This window comes from Sminthopsis crassicaudata, chromosome 5, assembly GCF_048593235.1.
Source record: "Sminthopsis crassicaudata isolate SCR6 chromosome 5, ASM4859323v1, whole genome shotgun sequence".
Taxonomy (NCBI): domain Eukaryota; kingdom Metazoa; phylum Chordata; class Mammalia; order Dasyuromorphia; family Dasyuridae; genus Sminthopsis; species Sminthopsis crassicaudata.
In genome coordinates, this window is record NC_133621.1 from 112,199,271 (window position 1) to 112,212,581 (window position 13,311).

Sequence of the window (13,311 nt, forward strand, 5' to 3'; positions counted from 1 at the left end):
CAGATTTTAAATAGATCTGTACTTTCAAAGCAGGAGAGAAGAGGAGCAGTCAGCCAAAAACAAATACAAAAGTGGCACATTCATCAGAATATTATCAGTAAGACTTAAATCCAGTAACAAACTAAGTTTTAAAAAAATAGTAAAGCGACAAAAAATGTAGCATGGGGACCAGAGTAGAGAGACATGAGCAGTTGGAGAAAGCAAGGAAGAATTCATACAGAAAGTGGTAGTTTTTAAGAAAACTACAGATTTTAAAAGCTGGAGGTAAGGAAATATTCATGCTACAGGCATGAGTATGGCCTGGCAAAAGTATGGAGATGGAGAGTGCTACAGGAAGAACAGTAAGAAATTCAGTGTGGCTAGAATTGGAAAAGGAGTTACGTATATAGGAAGACTGGATGTGTAGGTTGGAGCCAATGAATGAAGGTTTTGAATGCTCCTAGTCATTTCATAATTTCTTCTAAACTAAGGGTTGTTAATCTGGAATCCATAAAACTTCTGGAGATATATTAATAGATTATAGAGGGTCTGTGAACTTGAGTGAGGAAAAAGTTACACCTTTATTCTCACTAATATTTGATACCTTATGTAATCCTATTTTATGCATTTAAAAACATTATCTAAAGAAGTCATAGCTTTCACAAGACTGCTAAAGGCATCCAAAAAAAGATTAAGGAGTTGTGCTCTAGACCAATGATTCTTAACATTTTTTGTTCCTCTAATCCCTTTCAAATATATGAAATGAAAAAGTAAATGTTGTAAATCCCCAGGGAAATAAAAATTACTCATAATAAATATTCTTTACAATTAGTTACTGCTTACAACACTATTAAAAATTTTTTAGTATGAACTCCTTGGACCATTCTTGGGAAATGAACCACTAAATGAGAACTACTTGTCTAGACTGGAATGGGGAACCTTTTTTCTGCCAAGGTCCATTTGGATATTTATAACATCATTTGAGGATCATATAAAATTTTCAACTTAGGAACTCAATCAGTGAGAGGTTGTTGTTCCTAGCTTTCAGCTCATCATCGCCTATGGTTGCCTTAGCAAATGATTTCAAGGGTATTGTAGGGCTTGTGAATCAGATGTCCCCCCCCCCCCCCCCCCCCCGGTCTAGACCAGCCTTTCATCTTCACAGTTAGATGGCCTGACTGCTTAGATGGCCTTATTACTTTTTCCAGATCAACATTCTTTACAATCTTATTTTGGCTACATAAGGATATTTGGGAAGAAGGGGAGTGGGGAAATCTCATGTAAGATCTGCACCAGACTGTAATCACCTAGGACAGCTAGGTGACACAGTGAATAAAGTGCTGGGGTCAGAAAGACTCCTCTTCCTGAATTCAAATCCAGTTTCAGACACTTACTAGGTGTGTTACCCTGGCCAAGTCACTTAACTCTGTTTACCTCAGTTCCCTCTTGTGTAAAATTAGCTGGAGAAGGACACAACAAACCAGTATCTTTGCCAAGAAAACCCCAAATAAGGTCATGGGCAATCAGACATAGCTGAAAAACAACTGAACAACACATCTAAGGATGGATGTGGGAAGAACAGTAGAATAACCGAAAATAATTTGGACTTGGAGTTAAAGGATCTGTATTTGAATCTCCTTTCTTATACTCCCTTGGTTTGTGATCATTTAACCTGTCTCTCAATTTCCTCATCTCTAATAAAGCTTGTAGGTCCTAACCTCGTGAAGCTGATGTAAGGAGAGTAAACCTTAGAGGATTGTATAAATTTAAGCTATATGTCCAAGCCTTATTTACTCAGTTATTTTGATTTTTTCTGCTAATAAAGGTGTTAAGAAAGAGCATGATCTATTAACTGGAGCTTCTCCTTGTTCCTGGAACTGAGATAAAGGGGGGGGGTAGGCGGAGACAAGCCTCTAAGAGAAGCCAGGAGCCCACATTAATTTACTAAGGAATAATCAGCCCCTAAATTATCAAGTGTCAATTTCCTCCTTCCTTATATGTTTTTGCAAATGATCACAGTCAACTCAACATACAGTAAGAGTCTACTATATACACACAAACAATAAAAAAGATAATCATATAAGTCTACCCCAAATGGGATCACAAAGAATAGGATTAGACTAAATCATTTCAATAAACAAAGAGCAACAAAAAATGTGCAAAATATTTTACTTTTCCTTAAACTCTAGGATTCTCTGGGATCAAGTTTAAAGGAAATATAATTCCAGGGACATTATGGAAGCAGTATGGAGTAGATAAGATCACTAGTTCAGGAATCAGGAAACCAAGTTCTAATCTAGCTTTGTCACTAACTTGCTTTGTCATCTTGGGTGAGTCATCTAACTTTTCCATGCCTTATTTTCCATTCCTATGAAATAAATAGTCTAGAGTAGAAAATGGCTATTCTTTTAATTGGTAAGGAGCTAACTTGCCTTTAGGATTTCGATGTAGTAAATACTGTTGGCTCTTGGGTCCCAAAGACCTTGTTCAGAGACTGCTTCTGGCAAACATTAAATGTGTTGACCATAAGCAAGTGACAGTTAAGTTGTCTTAGGACAAAGGCAATATGGTTTAGTAAACAGAATGTTAGATCTGAAATCAAGAAGACCTGGATTCAAATGCTGTCTCTGGCAAACACTAGGTAGATCACTTGGCCTTCCTGTGTCTCAGGTCCTTCTGTAAAATGTAAGTGATTGATAAGTGGTAGATCTGTAGTACTGGGAGTGTCTATGTTCCTCCTACACGAAGGTCCCTACAGTGACAACAACATTCTACTTTCCAAGATTCTGATAAAATCACATTAAATAATTTATTTTAAAGTGTGATATAAATGTCAGCTATTTCTGTCAGTCAAATGAATTTTCCTCTTGAATGTGTGCAGTCTGAGAGTCAGCTCCACAAATCGATTTAGAAGTTGGATATTTGCCCTCTTAAGACCTGCGGATTCACAGAATTTAAGAGACTTTAGCCATTCTTTTCTAGTCTAGGGTTTCATTAACTGGGGCCTTTGGACTTTTAAAAAGTATGTATTGATGACTATGTTTCAATCTAATTGTTTCCTTTGTAATCATATGAACCTATTTTATGTCTCTGAAAACATTATTCTGAAAGGGAGTCCAGTCCATAGGTTTCACCAAACCACCTGAGGGATCCATGATGAAAAAAAAAAAGTTATGAGCCACAATCTAATTTAAAACACTTATTTTGTAAATGAAAAAAACAGATTAAATGGTTCAATCTGAAATATAACACAACCATTTCAAGCTAAATGATCAGGTAACTCATCCCAACTTCTATTTCTGTGGTCCACAGCAACATTTCCAACCAGAGACTTTGAAAGGAAAGGTTTCATTTGATCTATGTTGGCCTAAATTATTCAACAAAAGCCTGATAATAACATGTTGGTGATGGGCTATTTGTTACCTCCCAATGTCTTTCTTTTTATTCTTTTTCATTTTATAAAAAATATTGACTTTATGCTTGTCAGAGTCTAGTGGTGCAATGCCACGTTTCCTATACTTCCATCCTTTCCCCCTCCTTCACTGTGCTACTCTGAGGATTTTGATTTGAAAATTGATAATAATCCAGCCAAAGAATTTACTGAATGCAAAAGGAAGAGAACAAATGGTGCTTAAAATATCTACCCAGGCAGCACGTGCGTTACTGATCAGTCCAGGTTTCCTAGGCATGACCTTGGAGGTCAGAGGCAGAGCCCAGCTGCTAGTACACAATGATAACAGGTTTGGGCAGCTTTTGTTTCACTTTGATTCAATGTTACAGGCAACACGTGGGTTAGTCAGGATAGAAGCTTTTGGGCACCAGGAAGATTTTTCTTTCTTCATTTTTTTCATTTTGTAAGAATAAAAATGTTTTTAATATTTTGGACCAACTAGAAAGTAATTTATTCTTATTAGTATTTGTAACAATAACAGTTATGTAGTAACTTTAAGGTTTATATACATTGTCTCATTTGATTCTCTGAACAACCTTCTGAGACAGATATCAAATCCTAACTTTTTCCTCTCTCATCCTTTTCATGGCCACATTTTTAAATCCATCCCTTGAAATGTATATGAAGTAACCAAAATGTTGACTAAGAGTCAGAGTCAATTTATATTTGGAACAATATAGGATGCAATGGGGGAACTGTGGCCAATTTGAATTGGAGGCTGTCTCTGGCATGGCATTATTTTTTTAGAGGTCATCCATCAACTTCCACCTGGGTGAAGTCAGGCAGCCTTTGGGTACCAGTTCATTAAAGGCATCTATCATCTCATTCAGTCTGGGCAGAGCACCTCCTATTAGATCTGGGGCACTTATTTTGAGGTCTGTGAACTTGTTTTCATTTTTGTTTATTTTTTAAACAACAGTCTGATAAACTCTATGTATTTTATGCATTTAAAAGTCTTATCCTGAGAAGGAGTCTATTGGCTTCATTAGATTGCCCAAGGGGTCTGTGACTCAGAAAAGCTTAAGAACTCCTATTTTGACTCACCTGCTGGAAGAATAGACATTAAGTTCAGGAGCTCACTTGCTGCTAGCCCTGGATGGGATTTTCAGTTCAAGATAAGCTGGTCTCATGAAGTTGAGAAACTCTATAGGGTCTGCCTGGAACTGTTTTCTCCAACAGCAGAGTTCATTCACTATGTCATGCTCCAAAGCTGCACCCATCCATCCATCCATCTGCTACTTGCTGTGCTCCAACAGAAGATACTTCGTTCTTTTGGAAGGGTTCCCAAACAGTGGGTCTGGTAGCTATTTACATTTCTAAGGCTTTGGTAGACAAAGGTGGATATCGGTACTAGACTGACCCTGAACCTTTCTTTCCCCATCACATCATCTTCCTTAGCCTCAGAGGATCATATTTGTAGCTTTGCCATTTTCACAATAATTTTTAAAGAAAGAAATTACTAAAAGAGAAGAGAAGGGTCCCTGTAAACCAGCAGAGTTTAGAGCTAAAGAATATGTTAAAATTTTCCATGATGGAAATTTCCCAGCTACCAAGCTCTTTAGATTTTTTTTTTTCTTTTCAGGGCTGCAAGCAAAGAATGGAAATTTCCCATTGCAGCATCAAGGGCTGCTGTTCTGCTGACTGTCTCGCTCAGTTGGGGTCATCTGCTTCCCCAAGACATCAAGGAATGCCAAGGTAAGTCTTGGAGAAGCCAAACCCTTCCTCTGCAGGAGGGAGTATATTTGTCCTGCCTCCAAACTGTGACCAGTGGGGACAGGCAAGAAAAGGCAGTCACTGCTCCATCCGTCCACCTGGGTGCGAGCAGGTGAGTTTTGCTGACTGCTAACACCTGTGAGCCTCTCACCTTTATTTGTCAGTCTCTCCCTGGCAGCCGGCAGGGTTCTTGAGATCATCCTTAAGTGACCTGCCCTTTACTTATTTATTGAAATTGCATGCAGATTTTAGATTCCCTATGGATTTGAGAGCTCCTGGTGTTTACAAAAGCACCCACTTAACTGGTCAATTATAAGCATCTATGTCCCTCCCAAAACTAGAATCTTTTTCATTATATGTAAGTTCAAAGAAATTCTCCATCTCAGCTCTTCCTGACCTTTCTGATTCAATAGGCACCCAAAGAAAAACTTCAAATCTGTCATAGGCCTTCCCTGCCTAGCAGCTACTTCAAAGAAAGAAATCTCAGTGATGGCAGTGATTTCAAAAGCAATTAGCAATAGAGGAATTGGCAAATGGGATCAAGGATGGTGGCTGGAAGTATTTATCCCAGAAAGAATGTTCCAGGTTTGCACATGCACATGAGTGTGAGTGTGTGTGTGTGTGTGTGTATGTGTGTGTGTATGTGTGTGTGTGTGTATGTGTGTGTGTATGTGTGTGTATGTGTTTGTGTGTATGTGTGTGTGTAGGGGGGAGGTTGTGGGAGGAATGGATGGGTGTTGTGGGTGGGGTAGGGTGAGAAGATTTTTGGTTTCCTTCAAGGTACTAAATTCCTTTGAAAAGCAATAAATATGAGTCTGCCACTTGGATGAATGCAGTGTAAAGACTTGTTGAAGTACAAGGATCTAGGTTCAAATCCTGGCTCTGCTATTTATGACCTATATGATTTGGGGTAAATTACACAGCATTTCTGGGTTTTTGTTTACTTCTTTATAAGGGAGCTAGTTGCATTTAATAATTTCCAAGTCCTTTCTAACTTTAAATCCTGCAATCTCTATTGCTTTCTTGTTAATAATAGCCCATGAATTTTTTTTTGGGGGGGGAAAGGACAAGAAAAATGATTATTGCCATTAGTATTTGAAACTAAATATCAATATAGTAATCCAGAAAGTAATACAGCAAGAAATTCAAATATAATTTTCCTTTAATTCAGTGCAAAAGTAAAGATGCATCCCATATTGGGTTTTTTCCTGGTCTAGTCTGGGAGATAATAATCACCATTAGCAGGGTCTTCTTTGAATACAACGGACCATATTGCTCAGGAGAAAAGTGAAAGGAAGCTAGAGACTGTAGGCAAGTAAACTTATGTTGGTTCTCCTTAAATTCACAGAATCATAGATATTCAAGATAAGAAAATGGTGTCTCAGAAAGAGAAAGGAGTTTGTCTAACATTAGGAAACTATGACTCAAACCCAAATCTTCTGACTTCCAGGTTTATTATCAAATGTTAACTACTTGCCTCTGTAATTTTTTTATGCAACTGAAAACAGTCGACTCAATTCAACATATATTAAGTGCTTATAGTATGCACAGTCTTTTTTAAAGACAATTATGAAAATCTAAAATAATAGAAAGTGAGCACAACATTCTTCTTTTCCTTAAACTCCAGATTATTCTGGTATCAAACTTAAGGGACATATGTATGGTTCTAGGGTTTTTCAAAAAGCCCAATGGTTAGTTAAATTCAGTAAATGGTTATATTAGTCCTATTCTTCCCCCCCCCTAAAAAAAAGGACTAAGCCAAACAAAAACAAAACTTGTTCATCAAACATGTCAAACTGGACCAATTTGATATTTGAAGAGATTTCCTTGCTGTGCTGACAGTCTCTTCTCTCCTTTCTCCCTTTTCTCTATTTCCTCTTTACCCCCATCATTAACTGAAAGATTTTGGTCCCTTTATTTAAAGATGAAATTTCTAAATGGTGATTCTGATCCATAAACATTGTTTATTTGAGAAAATAGATGTATCATGAGCATTCTCTCCATAATGATCCATGGTAAGGAATATATTTTTAAATTTTTGTTTACTTTTCTTGCTGTTTTGGAGTTCTCATAACTTCCATTATTATGTAATTAGGAATTTACTACTGGTAAGTAGTTCAAACACTATAACATCAATCCAAGTACAAGAACATAAAAAAACCCCATAAATCTAAGTCTAGGTCTGTGTCTGTGTGCTAAATCAAATATATATGATTGCCCTTGTTAATAAAGTTTAGTTAAAGAATTGTCCTTGACCTTTTCTCATCTTTCTCTATGCCTTTTCCTTTAGCTGCTTCATTCACTCCAGTTGTATTAATTATGACCACCAGGCAGATGAACTTCCAAACCTACATCTCTCCCCAATTTCTCCCCAGAGTTCCAGTCAAAATTGTCATTTGTCTATCAGATACATTCACCTTTTCCCCTTCTTCTAATTAGAAATAATCTTTTCTTCCACTAATCTTGCCTAGTAATTTTCTTGTCTGTTCTTTTTTATATGTTCTGCATTCTAGTTATTGGAATAACCACAATTTTTATATATCTGTGTATCATATGCTCTCTGTAGATTGCAAGCTTCATGAGGACAGAGGATATGTTCATTTTCTTTGTACCTCCACTAAATTCTAGCACCATGTTTAGCACAAAGTAGATTCTTTCAAAATGTTTGCTGAAAAACTGAATATTAATTTTAGTATCAACAATAATCCCTAACAGTTTGAGAAAAAATGAAAGCAGCCTTTGCAGTTTAAGCAGAAAAAAATTTAAAAAGAAGAGATACTTTTTCAAACAGATGTTTTAGGTTTCTTTTTTCTCCTCCATTTACTAACAGAATGCATTCTCTATTCAGTTCTCTGTACCATCTGAATCTTACATGTCGAAAATCTTTTAAAACTCATTTATTTCTCAAAACATCATTCAGAAGTACATTAATATCTTTCTTCTCTTTCACTGTCAAAATGAAAAAAAATGGTGGTACAACTTGCTTAGAATTTACCACATACATGCCATTCTATTATTGGAGTCATTTTCTCAAATTCTAGTTTACTATGTAATCAATTAATCAAACATTGGTTAAGCTCCTTCTATGTTATCAGGCACTGTGCTAAATGCTGGAGATACAAAGGGCAAAAGACAATCCCTTCTCTCAAGAACTAAATTCAAATAAAATAAATAAATAACTGTAGAATTCATGAACTGGCTTTCATACCTGTAGGGAAGAGGGGGTTGATCAGGATCTCTACATCTACTGGAGCCTTATTATTTAGACTTGTTGACTCAAGTTCAAAGAGATAAGATTCCTACCTAGGACCACTTCCTTTGTGGTCTATAAAATAAAATACAAGGTGATTCATGCTTTCTTTTCCCAAGATTCCAAAGTTCCTTGAACTTCGAGCCTGGAATTCAGCAAAGAAGGAGTGAAGGGGATTTCTCCCTTCTCTCCCTCAGGAGAAAAAAAAAAAAAGAGGGCTTGCAGGAGGAGCACATCTGGCTAACAGGGGAGTTTCTGAACTCCTAGTTTCTGGGCAATTTCTTCTGCCTTTCTTTTTCCTTTTCTGAACATAGGTAAGAGATCAGAGTTCCTGAGAACTGACTTTCTATTCCAGTTTGACTTTCCTAAAGGGAGAAGTTTGTCTTACCAGCGTATTATTGAGAGAAGAAAAGACGATCCTTAACAGCTGAAGGACTAAATCTATGCCATGATAGGGAAAGAGATCTGGACCTTGCCAAGCCTGCTGTTGCTGTGGGTTGCTGGAATGATTCGGATCTGGGGTAAATGGGGGAGCATTGCTCATCAGTCCCAGAAAAAGAATGTTTGCCAAGATGTCGAGCTTAATGGGCTGTTGGAGTGCTTTATATTTCTATATTTGTGTCTGGTCTCCTTTGAGTCCTTTATTCATTTTCTGTGGTGGGTAAAATAACCTAATACCTATATGTGGGAATAGAGGATAAAGCAATGAACTTGAAGTCAAGAAGATCTGGATTCAAATTCTACCTCAGACATAGAAATAGCTATAACTCTAGAAAAGTCATTAATCTCTTCATGCCTCAGTTTCCTTACCTCTAAGATGAGGGGTTTGAACTCAATGGTCTGTGAAGTCACTTCTACATCTAAATTTAGGATTCTCTTACTCACATACAAGGTTTACCTAAACATTCAGGAATCCCCCCCCAAGTTGATCAATAAACATTTAATTATTAAATATTTACTGCTATGTGCCAGGCCCTGTGCGGATCACTGGAGATAGAAATATGAAAAAGAAAGATAGTGCCTGTCCTCAAGGAGCTTATAGTCTATTATTGGAAGATAATTGACAAAAGGAAGAAGAAAAGGGGAAGGAGGGGAAAAATTATTCAGTGTATGCTGGAAAAATCCAAAGGAATATACATTCAGGTGGGCACAAGGCTTGCTGTAAGTTTATATTTATGTGCTATTCTTGGTCACAATGCAAGTCTATAACTCTCAGAAGCAGCTGTGCTATTATAAAAATTGCTGCCATTTTGGAAAGTATCATTTTCCAACATCAAGTTCTCCATACACATTTCTCACATACTCAAAAATCTCTCTGGGATTTCTTAGGGAAGATCGTTCAGTATGGAAATTCCCTTCCTGTGGACAGGAGCCACAATTGTTTTCTTTTTTTTTTTTTTTTTAAGAGTACCCAAACTGTACTCATCACAATCGTTCCCAAACTCTTGGAACTTCCAGAGGAGAATTTAAGTCTGGTAAACTATTCTGATGAAGCCTCATTAAGCACTTAACTTTAAGATTGCATTGATAGTTTTCTTTCTTTTTTAAAGATGCACTTGGAGATTCAAGACTTGGGGGTGGGGTGGGATAGGATTCACATACTTACTGCTGCATTAAACACAGGATTAAAACTATGTTCTCTTTGATCTCTGGTGGCATTTTCTATGTAGGGGACCATAGTTTGACAGTGAATGGAGAAGAGAGAACCTGGATCTAGAAATTGAAATTGAATACTTTTAAGACATTTTCTCTTTTGTTTTTATGAAAATGTAATAATAGAAAATGTCTTGCTGAGCACTCACATCTTCCTTCCTATAATTAGGATGGCACCTGCTTCCTAAAAGTGTATCACAGAAAAACTGGAATTGAACAAATTTAAAAATCATCAGGTCTTATCCCTTGGGGCAATATAGGAATTACGTATCCTTTAGAGTAGAGCCATGCAAACTTTTTGAAATGAAGGAAATTTTTTGATTAAGAGATATGAACTTTTAAAAAGTGCCTACTTTTTTCTTTCTTTCAATTAAATTTTATTTATTTTTCAATTAAAAAATTCTTCCTTGGGGCAGCTAGGTGGCACTAACCCTGAAATCAGGAGGACCTGAGTTCAAATGTGATCTTAGACACTTAACACTTACTAGCTGTGTGACCCTGGACAAGTCATTTAACCTCAATTGGCTCAGAAAAAAAAATCTTCCTCCCCATTTTGAAAAAACACAAAACCTTGTAACAATACCACATTGACTAGGTCAAAAAATAAGTCTCAACTTGTACCAAATCCATCATTTCTCAGTTAAGGAGTGGGTAACATGTTTCACCATGACTAAGAATTAAAGTTTTAATGATAAACAAGGTAAATTTATATAATTCTAAATTCACAACAATCTGTAACCAACAATTCATGCATCCTAACATGGATACATATGAAACAATAAAAGTTAGTAAATGTTAAGGCAACAAAGTGTGGAGATTTTAAATGACATCTCTTTCCTTTTTACGTGGTTCTGTATCTGGGTCAGGTTAAAATAAATTTTAATATATTTCCCCTTACAATGGCAACACTTGCACTATTCCTAGTGTAGGACTTGTTGCCCTTTGGGAACAAATGAACCTGCATCAAGATAAAGATGAGAGTATTATTTGGAGCTACAATACAAGGAAGGAAAGAAAACTAGGTTCAAAAATAGCACTCTCACACAAGTAATTACTTGTGTGTGACAGGACAGGACAACTAAAATCTTTCTCCACTTATGTTCATATGTGAAATAGTCTTTGGAATCCAAATAAGCTAGGACTCTGGGTTCCTCTGGAACAGTTTTTAGAACCCTGCTTTTGTCTAAAGCCAACTGGTAGTAGAGCACTAGGCCTGTAGTCAGAGAGATGCAAGTTCAAATTCAGTCTTAGCCACTTATTAGCTGTGTGATCTGACTGTGGGTAAGTTACTTATTAACCTTGCCTGCCTCAGTTTCCTTATTTGTAAAATAAGGATCATAATAACACCTCCTTCCCAGGATGGTTGTGAGGATCAAATGTGCCCTGTATGGCACACAGTAGGTACTTATTTCCTCTCTTCCCCTTGCTTTAGAGGGCCTTCCAAAGCTTACTTACATCAGTATAATAACCCATTGCTGCCTCTCCTGATATGATTACATTACTTTTATGACTATTATTGGATTATCATTGATAATAATTTGCTCTCCAGAGAATATATAGAGAAGTGGTAGGATGAATAGCTATCATAATTCAAGGTTATAAAGAGCTTCTGAAATTTTATGACGAAAATAGCCAGGGTTATACATGCTTTTTCCTGAAAAAGGCAGACCCTGAATATTATCTGTAAAGCATTATCAGTTGCAGCACATAGAAAGGAGAATGGGGCCTCACATGGCTTAGTGTTACTGCAGCACACAAGAAGGGGAATTGGGTCTCACGTGGCTCATTCCTGGTCTTGCCTGTGTTACTAAGTGGCAGAAATTTTCCTCTGTATCTCAGTGTATCATTCTGTTAAATGGGGGAGGATAATAGCCACCACCTGCTACACCATGTCAATTGTCACACAGAATCAATGAGGCTGTTTTTTGTATTTCTGCTATCTCACTGTTGAGCTATGGGGGTTATTCATCTTTTCCAGTAATTGAAGGATATCTTTTGATAAGTAGCAGAAATATGGTTCGTATTATTCAAGCAGGTTTCAACAAATGGCATAGGTGCAAGACAACGAGATGAGTGACAAGATTTGCCTAATGATAGCAAAAGCCAAAATTTTCTCTCCTAGTGTAGAATTTTTGAATTCTTCACTTAGTTCCCTAAGGACGATACTAATGAGCTACCATGCATCTCTAAAGAAGAACTGTGGTTCACTGCATTGATTTGCCAGTTTACATTGCGAGGGCGTATCGCCGGATGGAAAGCTAGAATTTCCTGGGACTCATCCTAGCTGAGCATCAGTTCCCAGGTTGCCCCCAGCACAGAACTGAGAATCACCAGAAAAGCACTAAATGGACGAATTGTTACTTTCAGAGAAAGAATAAAGCGCAATGTTTCCAATTATTCTTCATTTCAGAAAACGAACTGTTCCAGTTAGCTCGGGTAGTAGTTGAATGGAGAACAATATTGAGTAAACCCTGCTAAAGAAGGCTGAATGTGAGTCAATGAAATTATTGAAAATTTAGTCCCAGCTTTATTTTAGCATGTTACTGGCAAGCCAATAATGAGTACAGTAGGAAACAAAAAGCAAGAACTGCACATAAGTTTTAAAACATAAAAAATCCTTTTAGTTCAAAAAATATATTATTTTTAATTCTGAACCAACAAAAATTATTTCTGACCTAATCCAGGACCTCAAACCAGCTGTTGTTAATGTAAAGGATGAAGATGCTTAACTGCTCAGAGAAGGGGGAGAAAACAACAACTGATAAGCTGTTAAAATGTTTTATGAAATATGAAAATGTGGGTTCTTTTAGAACTCTGATTAATGCAATTATAAACCATGAGTCCAGAAGACTGAAGATGAATCACACCACTTACCTCCTGCCAGAGAGGTAATGGACTTAAAATTCAAAATGAGAAATGCATTTGTGGATATGGCCAATGTAGAAATTGTTTTTGCTGTACTACATATCTTTCTTATGAGGGTTTGGGATTTTTTTATTGTTCAACTGGGATGAAAGAAGTGGGAGGGAGAGGTAATAAATGTTTATCAAAATAAATGCATATTTAAAAAGAAAATAAAATGTGCATCCTGATTTTTGATTTGGAGAACCTGGTCATCCAGAATGAAAGATCTTATATATACTAAAATACTGATAGCAGCACATTTTATGGTAACTAAAAATTGGGCGAGGGAGGGAGAGAGGGAGGGAGACAATGTCCATTGATAGGAAAATAGTTAAATAAGTTGTGGTACATAAATGTAATG

The 13,311-nt window shown here is 36.8% G+C and overlaps 1 pseudogene; it reads left to right on the forward strand.

Annotated features, from left to right (window-relative positions):
* Positions 1-13,311, forward strand: part of LOC141543084 (mortality factor 4-like protein 1 pseudogene) — a 102,480-nt pseudogene that overhangs the window by 68,604 nt on the left and 20,565 nt on the right.